Source organism: Tenebrio molitor, chromosome 7 (genome assembly GCF_963966145.1).
Source record: "Tenebrio molitor chromosome 7, icTenMoli1.1, whole genome shotgun sequence".
Taxonomy (NCBI): Eukaryota; Metazoa; Arthropoda; class Insecta; order Coleoptera; family Tenebrionidae; genus Tenebrio; species Tenebrio molitor.
This window is the reverse complement of record NC_091052.1, coordinates 14,681,658-14,698,187: the sequence shown is the minus strand read 5'-3', so window position 1 is coordinate 14,698,187 and position 16,530 is coordinate 14,681,658. Positions and strand designations below refer to the sequence as shown.

Below are 16,530 nucleotides of genomic sequence, written 5' to 3'. Positions count from 1 at the left end.
TTTTTGTGTTTTCTTGTTCATCACATCCAGTCAAATGATTTTCACAATAGTATCTAAATTTTGACAATATTTGAAGACTTTCCAAAAATAGAATTATTCTGCCCCGCCCTGTAGACATATTTAGCTGGACCTATGAAACAGAGAGAGACATTGCCTGATACGCTATATGATATGTTTGATTTTGAGTTCCTTCCGTTGCATTTTGGAAAATTTTCAAAATATTCTTAAAATCGAAAATTACAAGCGCGGTTGATATTTGGAGTGAATACAAGCGTTTATTCGTGTAAATTTGTCAGAGCGGACGTTTTGCTAAAATTTTTCGAACGTTATCTGGATCGTGTCAAAATGGCGTCGCATCAGAAAAATCGGCCATAAACAACGATGATTGTGTTATTTTCGAAACAGACGTCGACTGCGTCCCGTGTTTTATCACAAAACGAACAAAACCGTCGGATAATTCGGTCCGTGCTTTTATTTTGCTAATGAAAGAGTACTAAAGCAAAACACCCAATAATAAATCAAGGTACGTGAGTCAACAACGTTCGGAATGGAGTGCATCAATTCCGCCACCACAATTAATCACGCTATTTTAAAACTAGCCAGAACAGTCGCGCACCGTCCGGTACTTCCAAAATGCGCCGCCACCATCAGTAATCGTTTTATGGATGGTCCCCGCGCCGGCCCATCTGGGCGTCCCTCTCGGGGGAAAAACAATAGGGCGCTAACAAACTTTTTAAAAACATAATTTGCTCATGAAGCGGGATCCATATTGCGGGGTGTAAAACTCCACTCAAATTTTAATTTGAATGAACGCGGCCGTAAATTCCCCGTTAGAAATATAATGCGGCATGCCGGCGATTTCAACAGCTAAATTTACATCGTTATTGCTTGCGGAATTTAGTGGCGCAACTTGCACGTTCACTTTTTCACCCGTCATCCCTTAAACGTCGATTTGATCGTGTATTTCTTTATTCGCGGGAGCCGCCCTCTCGGCCCTCACGAACATCCTCTCACCCCAGTCACCGACTGGCGATATTTCACCAGGAATTTATGAGCCCAGATACGACAGGGAAATTGCAAGAATGGCGGAGTAATCTATCTTTGTTGGGGAAGACGAGGGTAGAAAAATAAGATAAAACCCCCAGAATTTGTCTCTCAAGTGAGCCAAATAACCTATCGTTCTCCCTCCCCGGGATATTATTAATAATAAGTCGGCGAAAAATCCCAATTAACCGGCGCGCTCTCTCTAATAATTCCTAGTTTAATATTTAGTCGAAACAATGACAAATTGGGACAACCCCTTTGAGCGCAGCTGTTCCATTTCGGATTTCGCCCTCGCCCCGATTGCTTACACATTATGCATGTCGCGTACGCGAGGGGCGCTGATCGTGTTCAGGTATCAACCCCTTCGGTGCACCCCTGATTTATCGAAATATTCGGAAAAGAAGGTCGACCGATTAGGCAGGCGATTTACGAGCGCCGCCGCGACTCCCAGATCTGAATACAATGGAGGAGTGACGGCTTCTGGTGCGGAGACCGGCCGGGGGAGGACGAATTGCGGGTTTAATTGCAAGAAAGAAAATTTCGTCACATAAATTTTACGTCAACGTGGACGCACAACACGCGTTTCATAAGTGCAGACAACGCTCGTCGAGAATGTGATGTAATGGAAAAATACCGAAAGTTAGAGAATTGCGAGAACAGCGGTATACAAGCTGGTGATATTAAATTTTCCGACCTTCTGCGTCCGTAATGTATTGGCCTGAGGGAGAAATGCGGTTTTTGTTATATACCGATTATATATTAAACTGTTCTATCACGAGCCGGTCTCTTGTCTGCTGTTTGGAAAAAAGAGAGGAAGCGAACGCGATTCGATTCGCTGCTTTATGGAAAACTGGGGGGAAAATGACACGAAAAAACACTAAAGAGATGGGGCACATCAAGATTGATAGGCCACGGGAAAAATTCTTTCAACGCAACCGAATACTATTTTCAAAACTTCGATTTTCTCAAAATCGATCAAACCAAAAAAGGACTTGATCCTTAAGGATACGAGCCAACTGGAGCTCCACTCGAGTGTCTTAAACTTGAAAATGTGGAGGGTCTGGACGGGAGCCAGAACAGAATTAGAGTGAAAAAAATTGTACTCAATGGATAAAGCTCTAAAAGCTTTAAAAACATCTGGAGTGATTTCGTGAAAAACTTATGTTCATCATTTCGACTCAAAATGCCAACACCGACATTTTTTATAGTCTTGTGAGATTCTGTCTTTCTGTCCAATGTCGGTTGCGAAATTTTGAATCTTACTCGCCAGATCTAGCCCCTAGTGTGTCTTTCTGGTCCAAAAATATCGACCTAATTTTTCAAACTCTTTGATTGTCTTTATTTTTCCATTCCCGTGGCTCCTTATTAGCTCATACAAGTTCTCTTTCTGCTGCTGCCCAAAATGTTGGTGCAAAATTTTGGAACGCCCCCTTAATCTCCACACCTAGCCCCTAGTGAGTCTCTCTGGTCCAAAGAAATTGATCTAATTTTCAAGCTCTCGTTTGTCTTAATTTTTCTCTACAGCGTGGAGTTTCATAAAAAATACAAATTAATATGACGCAGTGGTAGGTAGGTATGAGTCAGCAAATTGTTCTATGTCTTTGCTATTTCTGATCATAGTCGGCTTTGAATAATTGATAAATAATTAATAAGGCGTTGTCGCGTTTGTTTTATTAGATGGTGAATAAATTTAAATGCCATACCTACGCAAGTGAGCAATTAATTAATTTAACACCGACTTTGGTTTTAACAAATCATTATTTAAAAAAAAATTAGGTGAGTGCGCTGTCGATGAAATGGTATTGGAAAATACGAAATAAGCGTCCTAGGCATAGTTACATACATTTGTTTATTTTTTGGGTGTCTTGATGTCCTGTCAGTTGGTTCTTCAAGGTCAAGGAATGATAAAATTTAACGGTACAGCAATAATAACAAACTTACGTAACAGTTATTTACATCAAAGGCGTCCTGGTTTTCTTTATTGTTCCTCGTAAAATATCTTTATCTTTTTTTACTAAATTTTGAAAAAATAAGCTTTTCAGACTTTGTATAAAAATGCAGGACGAGAAAAATCCATTGAAGTGATTGAATTAGTTGTTGGAATATGTTTGAGCGCTGTGCGAGTCTATCAGCGACAGTGAATAAAAATTCCATCGCCTTGCTCGCCCCGCCCTAATTGACATAATATATTAGCGCGAGTTCAATATTCGCCCTGTGCAAGAATATCCCCCACCTAATTATAATGTGAAAAATATCACAACACGAACTCCTGCAAATTTATTTCCCATTATCTGTTTTTTTCCCGCTCTCCATCTCCGAAGTTTCCGAGTTTTTTAGGGACATAACTCTCCAACCGGGTGCATATCCAACTTTAGATTGTATAAAGTATAATGTACAAAGAAACCCCTAATGTAAAATCGATGGAACACCATTACAGTCGAGCGCGACTTCTAACTTCCCTAAATCATTGGAGCCGCCGTGTTTCGTAACTTATTCGCAAGAATTGCCTTTCGGCCAATTTTTTTTCTGCATGTGTGCCGTCTTAATTGGACGCAATTAAGCGACTTTCCGCAGCTCCACTGTTTACTTAATTTACTAGAAACGAAGCAAAGGAACTGTGTAACGAATTGCCCTCATGCCCGGTTGCATTAGCGAAGGAAGTGCAAATAAAGAAAACGCTGAATAAACACGGAGATATTTATGTCGGAGAGACTTTTCTGCATTCGATCTTTCTTGCATTTTCGTGTGATCGCCCCCCCGGAAGGACTTTTTTCCGAGAGGGACCATCGCTCATCCGTTTATCTTATCGGTACCCTCCTCCAGGACTCCCTAGGACGCGAATTAGTGTCCCGCTTGCAAAGTGTCAAAATCTGATAACTGAGATGTGTTCAAAACACACCTAGTTCAGTGCTCTGTTACACACGAACATTAATTTTGATAGCATTTCACGCCAGTGCTTAATTGGCACCGGTGTGGGATGCAAAGATAATGAAGCAATCAGAGCTATGGACAGATTAACAGGAAAAGTTATCTCCGAACGCACCGACGCGCCATCTTCCTCCAATCTGCCGTTTTTCGAACGGCCATAGTTTACAAGGTGGATTTTTTTCCAACTAAATTGACATGCGCAAAATACACAACACACCAATCAATAAATGATGTGCAGTATGACGCCATAAATTAAATTAACGCTAAATTTAATTTTCAAATCGAGCCAGAGTTAATTTACTACTCGGTTATTGATAAATTTGTTTTATTTAAAATAACTCGACTGTTTGCTCGTCCCTCAATTTTTTTTATTGTTGTTATCGCTGTTTAGGAGTTGCCCCGAGGCTCCTTAACGAGCTTTTTTGCCACAAAATTAATGACGACAATGTTACCTGGCAAATAATAATTAACGACACGGTTTCAGATTACCTTGGATAGTCGATCAATCGATAACAATAAAAGACACAAAACATACTTGCAAAGTTATGATTCGGATCGCTTTTGGAAAACATGAATTGTGGGAAAAATTTCAATTTTGGGTAGAAAACAAAATGTTCTATATTTTTTTTGGACTCCATAAATATTAAATTTTGTTCCGAAGAACTCAAAATGTGGATTTTCTCTTTGAAAAAATGACTCCAGAACAATTAATTCTTAAAAAACGAGGCTTCTCCCCATACTGCAATAGATGCAGAGGTGTTGGATTATCTCATGGGCTATGAGTCATATCTGCACAAACCGACCGGAAAACATAGTCCTTCGTTACATTAGTTTCGTCTCTCTCTCGTCATTTCTACGTATTTGAATTTGAAAGTAGTCGACGTTTTCAGTTTTCATTTATAGATTTTTCACTGGTTTACTGCTCCGCCTTCGCGCAGATATTTCCAAGGCCACAGCCCATGATAGAATCCAACACGTTCTGACTCTCATTCCTGTCAGTCATTAATTTTTTCAGAACATCATAAATGTAGCAACAAACTTACATTTAGATCTCTTTCTTTTTTTGGTTTTCTTAAAACCAAAAAAAAAATATATGCTTTTCTCTTTTTGAATTCGTTTCAAATTTCCAATGATTGTTTCTGTGATGACTCAGCTGTCCAACAAATTTTTGAATAAAATTTTTCATTCTTCAAAAAATAGAACATGACTAGTCCTACATGTGAGTCTAACACCGACACCGAATAAAAATTTTACCGTTCAGAAAAATATAGAAATTGTCATTTTTGATTAAATTATAAAATATTATTTTTGGACACTCTGTATGTTAAAACTTGTTAAAAAAAGTGTGAAGTTGACTGAGTTAAGCTCAGCCTGCAGAGAAATCAACTTGGGCTTAGGATGTGTTCACAGATCTTAGCGCAACGCAGCACTTAGCGCAACCCCCAGCCACTTACACATCACTTAACAACCACAAAAGCGAGAAAGTTTGAAAAATGGAGCTTTCCACGTTGCCACAAATTAGGTACATTTTCAATTCTTTAGAGAAAATACTCAAAAACGACCCCGTTTGGACCCAAAAAAATTAAAAATACTTTTTTCGAATTTTCAAAAAGTTTCAAAATTCTTTAATATCCAATCAAAATTATCTCTTCATTTTCATCGTTAATCAACAAGAAATTCTTCAATTTGCACTGTTTCAATACAAAATTTTTGAAAATTTTCTCCCTTTGGTACTAAAAAATTTCCAAAAAAATTGTAAGGGATGTGACAACCACCACAGTTCAAAATGATGCCTCGATCGCACTCCGAAGTCGACTGATTAATTGTTTGATTATGAAATTTGACGTGAAAACCGTACGAATCAATCAGCGACACCGAAAAAAATCTCCACTGCCTGGAACACTGGATAAATTTTAATTTTTGCTTGAAAAACATGTTTTTGCCTGCACGTGCATTAGAATCTGTTCGAAAACGTCTTCGCGAATCTCAGCCTACGTAAATTGTTTACTTGTGCTTAAGCCCCGTTCACAGCAGCCACCTCCGGGTTGCTTTCTCGCCAAATCTGTTCTTTTCCCTTGGCAAAAAATGCGAGATCTTGTGCAGAAGCAATCACTTCGGTCTCGTTCGTTTTTCGGTTCGAGCGTAATTAAGCAAATGATGGAGCGCGCCTGTTCTAGGTTAATGAGATGCGTGAGAGTCCCTTTGAAGAGATGCCGACAGGTGATGCGTCTGCACGCCGATATTTCTGTCCCGAAGAAGTGCAAAATATCTTGGCCGAGCTCCACCAAAAACAAAGGAGGCGCGCACCGCCGCCATCTTGACACATGATGGCGAGATTTATGCAGTAGCCGGTTATTAAATTATAAGGAGCCATTAATTAGGGGCTTTGAGTGTAATTTTATTTATGCGTCGGAGTTATTTGTTGCGCTGATGGAGTTATTACGGGTGGAAAAAGTCCCAAAAAAAATTCAAGTGGATTGAGAAGCGGCCGACCAAGTGCATTGTTTATTGCAACAAATTGCGCACAGTTCACTTCGGCTGTGTGGACGATGCATGTAATCAATGTAGCGGCTAATGTGAACACAGTGGCCAAGATTTATGGACTGGCGAGTCAATTGTATGGCGTTATATGGACGTACATGGCACCGGATTATGTGCCACTTCCTTGGAAGCAAAAACTTTGATTAAACCGATAACAAATCCGAGTAATATCTGTATTAAGCCCACTACACACCGACTCATTCCGTATGTAGCGGCGAAAAATGCTAATCGCGACGCGACCGCCATACAAACTTCAAATGACATCATTGGAGTTTTCTGCAAAAAAAATACACACACGCACCGGAGGAATTCAAATCTCTGGCGCCGGGAAAAGGAAATTGTACAGCCGAATGGATATTGTGGTCAACAGAACGGTGCGCGATCTCATACGGCGCCCATTATGACGATGTAAAGTTGGAAGCTGACGGTAATGCGGCCGCAGCGCCGAGGAAAGTCTGCGCTTTGGATTAATTAATCAAATTTATGTCCTGCAAAAAGAACAAGGAATAATATGCGAGGTAATCGTGTGGTTGGTGTTAGTTAAGAGGCAACACAACACTTCTGACTTGCTCTTCAAGTTTTCACTTGTTTACTACCGCAAAAGAGGAAGGGTTGGAGCAGGGACAAGACGTCTTTAATCACGGGATTGCAAAAAGTGGGACAAAGTTTCGGAGGGAAAAAATTCAGCTGTACCAGGAGAAACGAAGAGATTTTTCTGGGATAAGTGAAAGAAAAAAATGTAGACTGGTCCTGGAGGAGTGATCGAGTCGCGTCGAAATTACGAGGAGTGTTGTAACATCCTGAGTGTTACCGTTACGTTCTAATGCATAATTCAGCGCTACCGAAAACGTGAATCGAAAATAGATCCCGAAACGCGGAAATAAGGACTGGCGAATTTTTCCTTGGCAAATAATGAAGTCCTTCGCGTCGTTTAAAATTCACCAGCATGTACCTGGCACCTGGACGTGAAATTTACTTTTCACTACCTATTTAGCGCTAAATAGGCAGCGTCGGCCACCGCGTCGCATCAATAATACATGTCCTGCGAAGGACCGTGGACGAATTGGGCCGTGTTTACGCAAAACGAGAGGGAAAAAATCGGAGACGGCATTTTTGATTCCGGAACTCCGGCTCCGATTAGACCGATTTATTATTCAGAGGCGGACTGAGAGCTCCGGAGTTATAGCTTCCGCAATTACGGAAAAAAACCAAAGACGGGGAGGCTCTCTAATCAATTCGGTCGATCCGTCGGTAAAAAGTTGTTTGCTGGGCGGCCATGTTGCCGAAATTTCGGGACTCGGTTATGTAAGTGGTATGTGGGCTGGAGATAAGCTTTCACACAAACTGGTTCTGGCTCGCCGTGAACCGGAGGTCCGAGGCTACGAGGAATTTTTAGTCGGATTAAGAAATTAGGAGCGGTTGAAAAATACACCAGCAGGACTGGACCCAGTCCAGCAGGAACGACGACCCAACACTTTTCTCACAAAAATCTTGCGCTAACTAATTGACCCAACATCTCAATCTGAGACGAACTCGTTTGTTTTTTCCGGTGGAATAATGAGAGCTAATAAACGAGCGTCCACGGAATAAATCATAAATCAAAATTTTAATTAATTACGTCATCCACCAAAATTGAGTTATTTTCTTGTACTAAATTATAACTAGACAAAATGTAGTAGCGAGTCATGGTTAACTGATACAAGTGGTATGTTTAATTGGTTTATTATCTACACCTATCTATTATGTGTATGGACGGTTAATAAGAAGCTAAATTAGAAATATAACTTCCACTAACGATAACTGTTGCCGTGTTAGAAAGCGTGCATTAAGATAGCTAGGTGCGGTAACAAATGCTTCGCTTTTTCGCACATTCGGAAAAAAGGTTGAAAAAAAATCCAGATAACGGGATTATTTATTGGTAAGGTTAATGTCAGGTGTAATCTACATTAATGCTTAATTAAGTACTTAGTTGGTGGATAGAAAAAAATATCTAGATATTGGTGCTAATTTAACGACGTTTTGAATCTACAACAAAAATTATTGTTAAAAAATGTCCTCGTAGATTCTGAACAACCAGGAAAGGACAAAAACTTTGTCATATGTACAGGGTGATTCAAGTTTTACCGCCCGCACGATTAACCTTATTAAAAAATATCACTTCATTCAGAGCCATAAAATTAAAAAAATTGATTTTGACCAAAAAAAATTTTTTTTCATAATTCACAATTAATTCAAAAAACATATTTATGAAATTCGCATCAAAAGAAAAGGATTAGTTTTTGAATTATTCCAATTTTAACATTAGCAGGGAAAAATGATCACGATTTACAACTGCAGTGTCATAAATAAATACCTCTTTGTTGGGAAACATCTGTTGACAACTTTTCTAGTAATTCTTTAGTCCCTTAAGGGTACCATAAATAACCTCTATTGTTGAAGTGACCGCCCAATTTAATAATTAATCATAGCTAAATTTTGCACTTTAATTACAATTCCATTTATTTAAAAAACCGGTGATGCTTCATGATTTCAATGACATCAAATTTTTCCTGAATGTTTGAAAGGATTCTCAGTGAAAAATTATGTAAATTAATGTAGCGGTTATTTAATTAAAACGAAATAAATATTTACTCGTTTCATTAAAAAATTTGAAATTTTTATACCGAATGTTCTACAGCGTGACACAATCATTCCTGAATTTTTTGAGAATTTTCAATAGATTAGAAGTGTGTGTTTTCGCTCGGGCGGTAAAACTTGAATCACCCTGTAGGTACAATCGGTCTGTATCAGAACCCTACTTGTGTTAATTTAGAAGATTTTGAAAGAACTTTTTCACTTACCAGACTAATAAAAAATTACAAAAATTTTGACACAAATTTTGTAAAATTAGAGTGAAGCAATTTCCTAGAACGATAAGAGTTTTGTGACTTTGCCTAAATTTAGCGTGGAACTAGAAACTTGGAAACATTCTTCAAAAATAGTAGAAAGAGTAGAAGTGAGTCTTTTTGTGCTGAGCCCGGTGATTGAGACCGAGACGAAGTCGAGGCCGCACTGGTCGAAGCATAAAACAACCTTCTACTCTTAATGATACAATCTACTATGAAATCATGTATTTTTTGTGGCACTGTTAATTTTTTAGCGAGCCATTTTAACATTTAGAACCACAAAACTCTCCACAATTTGGCATTTAAGTAGTGTTTATGATTTCTGCCATACTGACAAATTCTTCAACTCACAAAACAGATGAGAATCAAAATTTAAAAAAGGGAAGACATGACGGAAGAATTTTTGCAGAGCACCGAATTTGAATTGAAATGCAGGGCACCGGCCGAAACATTTAAACATTCCCAGCACATAAACCACTCAACAATTTTTTTTAATTATATGTTGGGTCGGCTCTTTTGCAGCACGATACTAACTGTATTTTGACATTTCGTGAAGATTTACGTCCATCAATCCGTAGGTCTTGTACTCTTCTTTTGCATACTCCAAACCGACCACAAATTTCTAGCGCTTTCAAAATTCTAACATGTCTCTAACGGTCCTAACCGTGAATATTTTTTAAATCAGTTTGCGACCTTCACTTACTGGTCGAGACCGAGTGAAGAAGTGAACGGTCGGTGGGACAATATCCCCGAAAAATTATGTGTCCCCGGTGAACATTTTGTTTTTCTTGACAATAAAAATGGTATCCGAGTGCCATAATGGGACTAGATACAAGACACGGATGGACGCCTGCCCAATTTGTCTAGTCCGAACGAGGTAAAATCGCAGCGGGCAATCTACCATTTTCTTAATAACTGAATTCATTAGTGGAGCGTTGCGTAACGTGCCCATAAAAACGCGGTGGTAAATTATAGTGGGAGCGAAGGAATGATGAAGACGAAAAATATAGATGTTAGGCGGAGCAGATCGGTACCACGGGTGAAATTACGACGGAATCCCTAATTCATGAAGTACCGTTTCTATCGTGATTTCTCAATAAGACGACACCGTGGTACCGAAAAAACTGCCCCGACCGGAGTCTCCGGGTAATTCAGCTACACGCATCGCCGACCCGATATTCCATCAATCAGTGTTACTGTCAACCTCTAAAACAATGCCATGTTACTGTATAATTGAACTCTATACATCATGCGCGCTGATAACGTCCATCTGGGAAAATCTGCATAAACGTCGGAAGGTTCTTGGTCGCTCCGCGGTACCCGAGAGAGCGCGAAAAAAGCGCTCGCGGTTCTCGAACCGCTGGAGATTTAGTGCCGCTAATAAAGTTCTTGCAAAATTGTACTTACAGTTACAAGTCGAGCTACTAAACAAGAACAATTAGCCGATAATAGAGCCGGAATGGACGCTTCGTACCTGGAACAAACAAGAACAAAGTGAGTACCGCACAAGGGAGCGATTATGATGTGCGCGCGGAGCTCCGGTGGGTTTTTTCAGGTAGTACCACCGCGTCGAGCAGTACCAACGAAAATGCCTATACGTAATTACGCCGCCACAAAAACGGCCTACTGCGCTCGGTTGCCGTTACATTCCGACGAATGAATTTCGTAACATGGCCACTAAAGGTGACTTTGGGGAGACTACTCCTTACAAAAACGACGGTCGACCTTTTAAACGGAATAACGTGGGTTTACTTGACAGTGAGGATGTCACTGGCATTTATTTTAAAAGACTCCAACGTCGAAAAAACAAAGTACAAAAATAAAATTAAACGAGGAGACTTTTATGTCATGCTAATGCGCATATCTTTTTATGTGGTTCTTCTTTTTTAGACTGATTTATGAACGGGATTGTTTCATAGATGCGCGCTCGACGGAGTTCATTAAATTTAAACGAGATTATTCGCACGGATCGTGCCGACGGTACTGCCAGGACAAATTTTCACCGACCGTTTTCACAAAACTAGTACAGCAAAACCGGTAGCACCACCGACAGAGTGGTACCGGCGCAACAACAAATCATTATTTCTTGCGGCAAGTTTTCCCTTCATGGAACTACCCTAGCTTCTTCATTTTTGCTCCAAATCACCAACATCTCGAACTAGCAAAATTCCAAATTCTTCATTCTCCATTTCCATGACTTTCACCAAAAAATTTTTTATTTCATACTCGTCGATCTTCATGCCTTGTCTAGCTCTCTCTTGGTCTTGGTCTTAGCTCTTTTGCCACTTCCTTCAAACCTTCCCTTCATTTTCTTTTTCCAAATACATTTTTTTCCATTTGAAGTTTTCTCTGTGCAATATCTTAACCATTTCTTCAATTCAATTTCTTTTTTTTTACCAACATATCTGTACGATTTCTCCTTCTATGGAGTTATTAAATCCTTTTCCAAACCTCCATAAGTATTCTCTTTCTAATTTGTTCTTCATATCCACTTCTATCTTCTACTATGTATTTTTTGCTAAATATTTTCTTGGTTCTCGTTTTGGTTGAAGTGTTTTAGTTCTTAACTTCTACTTTTAACTCTTCCATCCCTTCTGCTTCTGTCTACAGACTGAAATCTTCTGGTATTTCACATATTCCACTTGCCCCAAGTAGTACTCTTGCATTTCTTCTCTTCTTTTTATTTTCCTGGCCTTTGAAGATCCCAATCCAGTGCATCTTCGTCCCCTTAGACCACAAAACTCTTACTTGTCCTCAACGTGAAAGAATTGGACCTGACGAGTATCCCTGCGGTACACCTCTTCCGCCGCATACCTGTCATAAATGAATCACTCTTTCTTGGGTGTTCAGCTCTTTCGTCGTTGCGATCGCAATCTCGGCGTAATTACCTCGTCCGAAATAAGCAATTCGCTCGCTCCTAGTCGGCGATTACTCCTCCGTGGGTGTGTTTGGGGTCCATTAAAGTTGAAAGAAAGGCCTCTTCGGCGTGCGTCTTGCGCTACTGCATGTTTCTAGTTTCTAATTGCTCATATCTGATACGTATTTATAGCGTGCAATTATGGCGAAGCTTCAAGTTTCCAGCTTGGCGAGAACTTCCACGCTCTGTACACGAGCATATTCACTAACTTCCCTGTAAGTTATCGCGCCTCAGCTATGTCATATAGGTATTTCATTACCAGGTCTGATTTATGTCCCGATTTATTTAGTGCAAACTTTGCGAAATGTGTACAACGTTGCGATGTGTCTCTCTAATTAAAATAAAGTCGGTTGCGTTTAGTGTCATATTCGGGGAGGAGAAATTGTATCAATTACCTCCAGGATGGTCTAATTGGTCGAGTTTTTCCCGATTAATCGACGGCTGATGTGAATGTAAGATTGAAAGGGTGCAGGTTAATCCGTGACAGGTCATTTATAAGAGAATTACTTTGTTTTATGATGAGGAATGGCGAGCGTTTCACTCTAGGCAGCGGTTATTAATTTGAATATACAATGAATGAATAAATGTATTGCAAACGGTTTATGTTTGGTTATTTCCAGTGCGAGAATGTTTGATTTTTAACTAAACTTCGGAGCTATGGAGATAACTTGCAGGTCACTCGAATAAATAAGCTTTCACACAACCAAACAACTAATTAATTGAATTTGATTACATTAACACTGATATCGTATCAGACTCGGGGGAAAAATGGAATGGATTAATGAAACAACGAAAAATGCGACGAGACGACTGAGCAGTCACGAATGGGGAATTTATCTTTGCACGAGGCAGATAACTTGGGAATTTCGATTATTTCGGACAATTTTCAACAACAATATCTTTGAAAAATAAGCAAAAGAAAGATTCACAAACTCATCTAGATCCTTCTAGTTTTGCCAATTTTTTGGACATCACAACAGAATTTTTAATTCGATTCAAAGTTCAAACTACCAACTGCATTTTCAATTCTAGCACAATCTTGCTTTCCACATCATCTTGTTGCCATTAATACTTTTTCCCACCATCAATAACCAAAGAATTCTAGATCTTTCGCTCCAAGTCCTCCAATGAAAAATTTTTTGAAGAAATGTTTATTCCTCAATTCTCTTGTTGCTCCTGTTTTTACCACTTCGATTTTCCTTTTCAAAAATGTTGTGTTCCTTCACTACTTTCATCTATGTATTCTATTAACTTCTCTTGACGATCTTCAAAATCCTCCTTTGCTTGCTCTTTGTCTCCATCTCTTCTACTTTCAGAACTTCACAACAGAATGAAATTCTAGTTCTAGTATTTTCTCGCTTCCTAGATTATCTCACCGCTTCTAGTTTTCTTCTTCTACTTGCACTCGTTACAATTCAAATCTTGTCTAGTTCCTACCTTCATATTTCTTTCAACTACGTCTCTACCGTCTCTACCAAAAATTTTCCCTTCTCCAATTTGACAACAAATTTAAAAAATCTCCACATGGATCCTAGAATTTTTTTTCTCCAGTTTCTTTGAACCACTCTGTAACTGCCGTGATTCCAAAGCACCTTATCCCATTTCCCATTAATTCCCTTTTTCTTTATCGCCTCCTGCTCTCGAGCCCTCATAGCTTTTGATTTAGCACCGATAATACCACCTTGTCCTTTTTTCGAGCGTTTCCTATTAACTCATCTGCTGTCTTTAAGCACTTTTCGCCAATTAGTGTTATTACATCGCCCGGTAGTACCAGTATGAATTTTTTGCCCAATTGATCATCTTGGATTTCATAAACGTTTTCACTTTCCTACGCCGCATTCATCCATAAAGTTACAATTTATGCCGGCCAGACATTTATTTTATTTATAAGCTGCGAGACAAACTTATTAAGCAAATAAACAAACATATTAGCCTTTAACACGAGGCGATATCTCGAATGTTTGATGAAATTCGAGGAGCAATAACATCCAAAAATTATTATTAGAGTCTGTTTTTCAACGATTTGGGTGAAAACTGTGACCAAAATGTGTTTCTAATCTGAGATCTCGAACTGGACGCGGTTACATAAAGCAAAAAAATTCGAAAATTTGACGTCAAAACCGGACAGTAAATTTTGTAAGCTACGATCCGGTGTTGGCAATCCAAGATTCTGGCCATAAACAAACGTAAAACTCAACGTAATTAATTTATTCTTTCACAAAGGTTATTTAAATGAGTAATATACCCAAACACGAATAAAACACTTATTCATAGTGCGCTGACAAGTCAAATGCGAAGTTCTCGAAAAATGCCATTGGACGACATCGAAAAAATCCAGTTTCTGACACCGACATAATTAAACCTGATTGATTAGCACGAACGGCTTAATTAAGCTAATGAATTTGGCACGATTATTCCATTACCGGGGTGATAATTAAGCTACATGATATAATAAAGAATCGCACCCCGATCGACATACCCCACATTTCTCCACTGATTCGGCAAAACATAAATCTTATCTTAATCCCTGGAAGAATCCGGCGCCAGTTTTGGGTCAATGACGACACACACCACACACACAAACAAATCGCCAAATACAAAACAGGACTAGAAAACTAGACAGAAAAACTTTCACGAACAAATGTCTGAATTGCGAAATTTGGTAAAGTCGCTGTCGGTGTCAACATTTAGTCTGAGATCGGTATCGACAATATTTATGCGAGAGATAAACATGAAATGGTAGAAAATGCATATTTTTTCGAGACCTGTCATGCCACCAATTTATTTCTAAAAATAAAACCACCTGTTCGGTTTTATTTGGAGGAGAGAGGAGAGGTGATGCAGACGAAATCGTGATTCATTGTTTTTAATGAACTATGGGTCGGGTAAAAATAGGCGAAGAAGAGTGAAGAGAGCGAGGTTCCGACGGTATCTGGTGCGCTGGAGTAACCCAGGAGCTACTCCATTAACCCTCACCCAATCAAGTTCTTATTAACATGCGAAGAATATTTTTTAAAAGGAGAAAAAAGAAGAAACGAAGAGAAAATGTGAAATCTTCGTTGTGGAAAAATTTTCTGCCAGTGCTAAGTTGCCATACTTTGTTATTTACTCGATTTAGACTCTTTCCAGTGACACAATTTTGTAAATATTTTTGTTTCGAAGTGATTCAAAATGACCAAAGCGCCAGACGATGCTTCTTTTCATTTTTATTTTCGCAAGCTTGCATTTTAAAAATTAGAAAAAGTACAATACTTTTGTGCTTGAGCTGCGCAACCCCTTCTTTTGAGTCCATTGGGGTTGAGGTGTTTGGGTCCGGCCCCTAATGGAGTTTGCAGATGGCGACCTAAGCGGATTTAGTCCTTGAAGCTTTGAAATTTATTGCTGGATGTCTGCCTAAATCCGTCCAATTTCAACACTTGTAAATGCATTTGTGAAGAAATATTCAAAAACGCAAATTAACAAAATTGTGATTTTTAAAATATCATTCGAATTTTGTGAAGAGAATTTAAAAGAAATTTAAGTGGTGAAATGTTTTTGAAAATATTCGATCAAGCAAAACAGAACATGTAATATTTTATTCATTTTTCTCACGTTTGCGTTGTTATAAATTTAGTTTTTGAAGCAGAAACACAAAATAACAGATATTTTTTTGTTCTGGATAGCCACGGAAGTTTTTTCAAAAATAATTAAAAAGAAAAAAACTAAATTCTCCATAAACGTGGAATTTTGCACATTTACGTCTTTGAAAAAGAAACACACAAGAGATATTTTTAGAAATATGTGCATAAATTTCTTGCATAATACGGATTATTAGTTAGAGATTCTCCAATCGGAGAAAGATTAGACTCTCGTATTGTTTTCTATCTTAATGTCCTTCGATTTATTCTCTAAAACCAAAAAATAAATAAATATCTTTGAAAAAAATGTTTCTAAGGAGCACAGAGAAAGATTCTTCGATTCTCAAAGCCGACGAAGATTAAGTTTTTGAATATTTTTCTAATTAGAAAGAGAACGATTTGATTCTCAAATCGTTCACTTCTACACTCACATTTTATTAAATCAACAATTTTTAAAATGCCCTACAAAGATAGAATTTTTGAGTTTTTTCTTATTTATCGACAAAGAAAGCACAAGAAATAATTAAGAATTCTTAACTGACAGAAAGAGAAAAGAAGCACACCAGATGTTTTTAGAAATACATGGAAACTTCATTAG

General features: G+C 38.6%; 1 protein-coding gene across 4 annotated transcripts in view; it reads right to left on the bottom strand.

Moving 5' to 3' along the window:
* The window catches only part of LOC138135793 (homeotic protein antennapedia-like), a 139,154-nt gene that overhangs the window by 97,922 nt on the left and 24,702 nt on the right, over positions 1-16,530 (bottom strand). The window contains exon 2 of one of the 4 annotated variants that reach the window (XM_069054672.1): positions 10,806-10,872. The exons of the other annotated variants lie outside the window; for them this stretch is intronic. The gene's annotated coding sequence lies outside the window, so the exon portion shown is untranslated. The remainder of the gene's footprint in view (positions 1-10,805; positions 10,873-16,530) is intronic. 4 annotated transcript variants of the gene reach the window in all.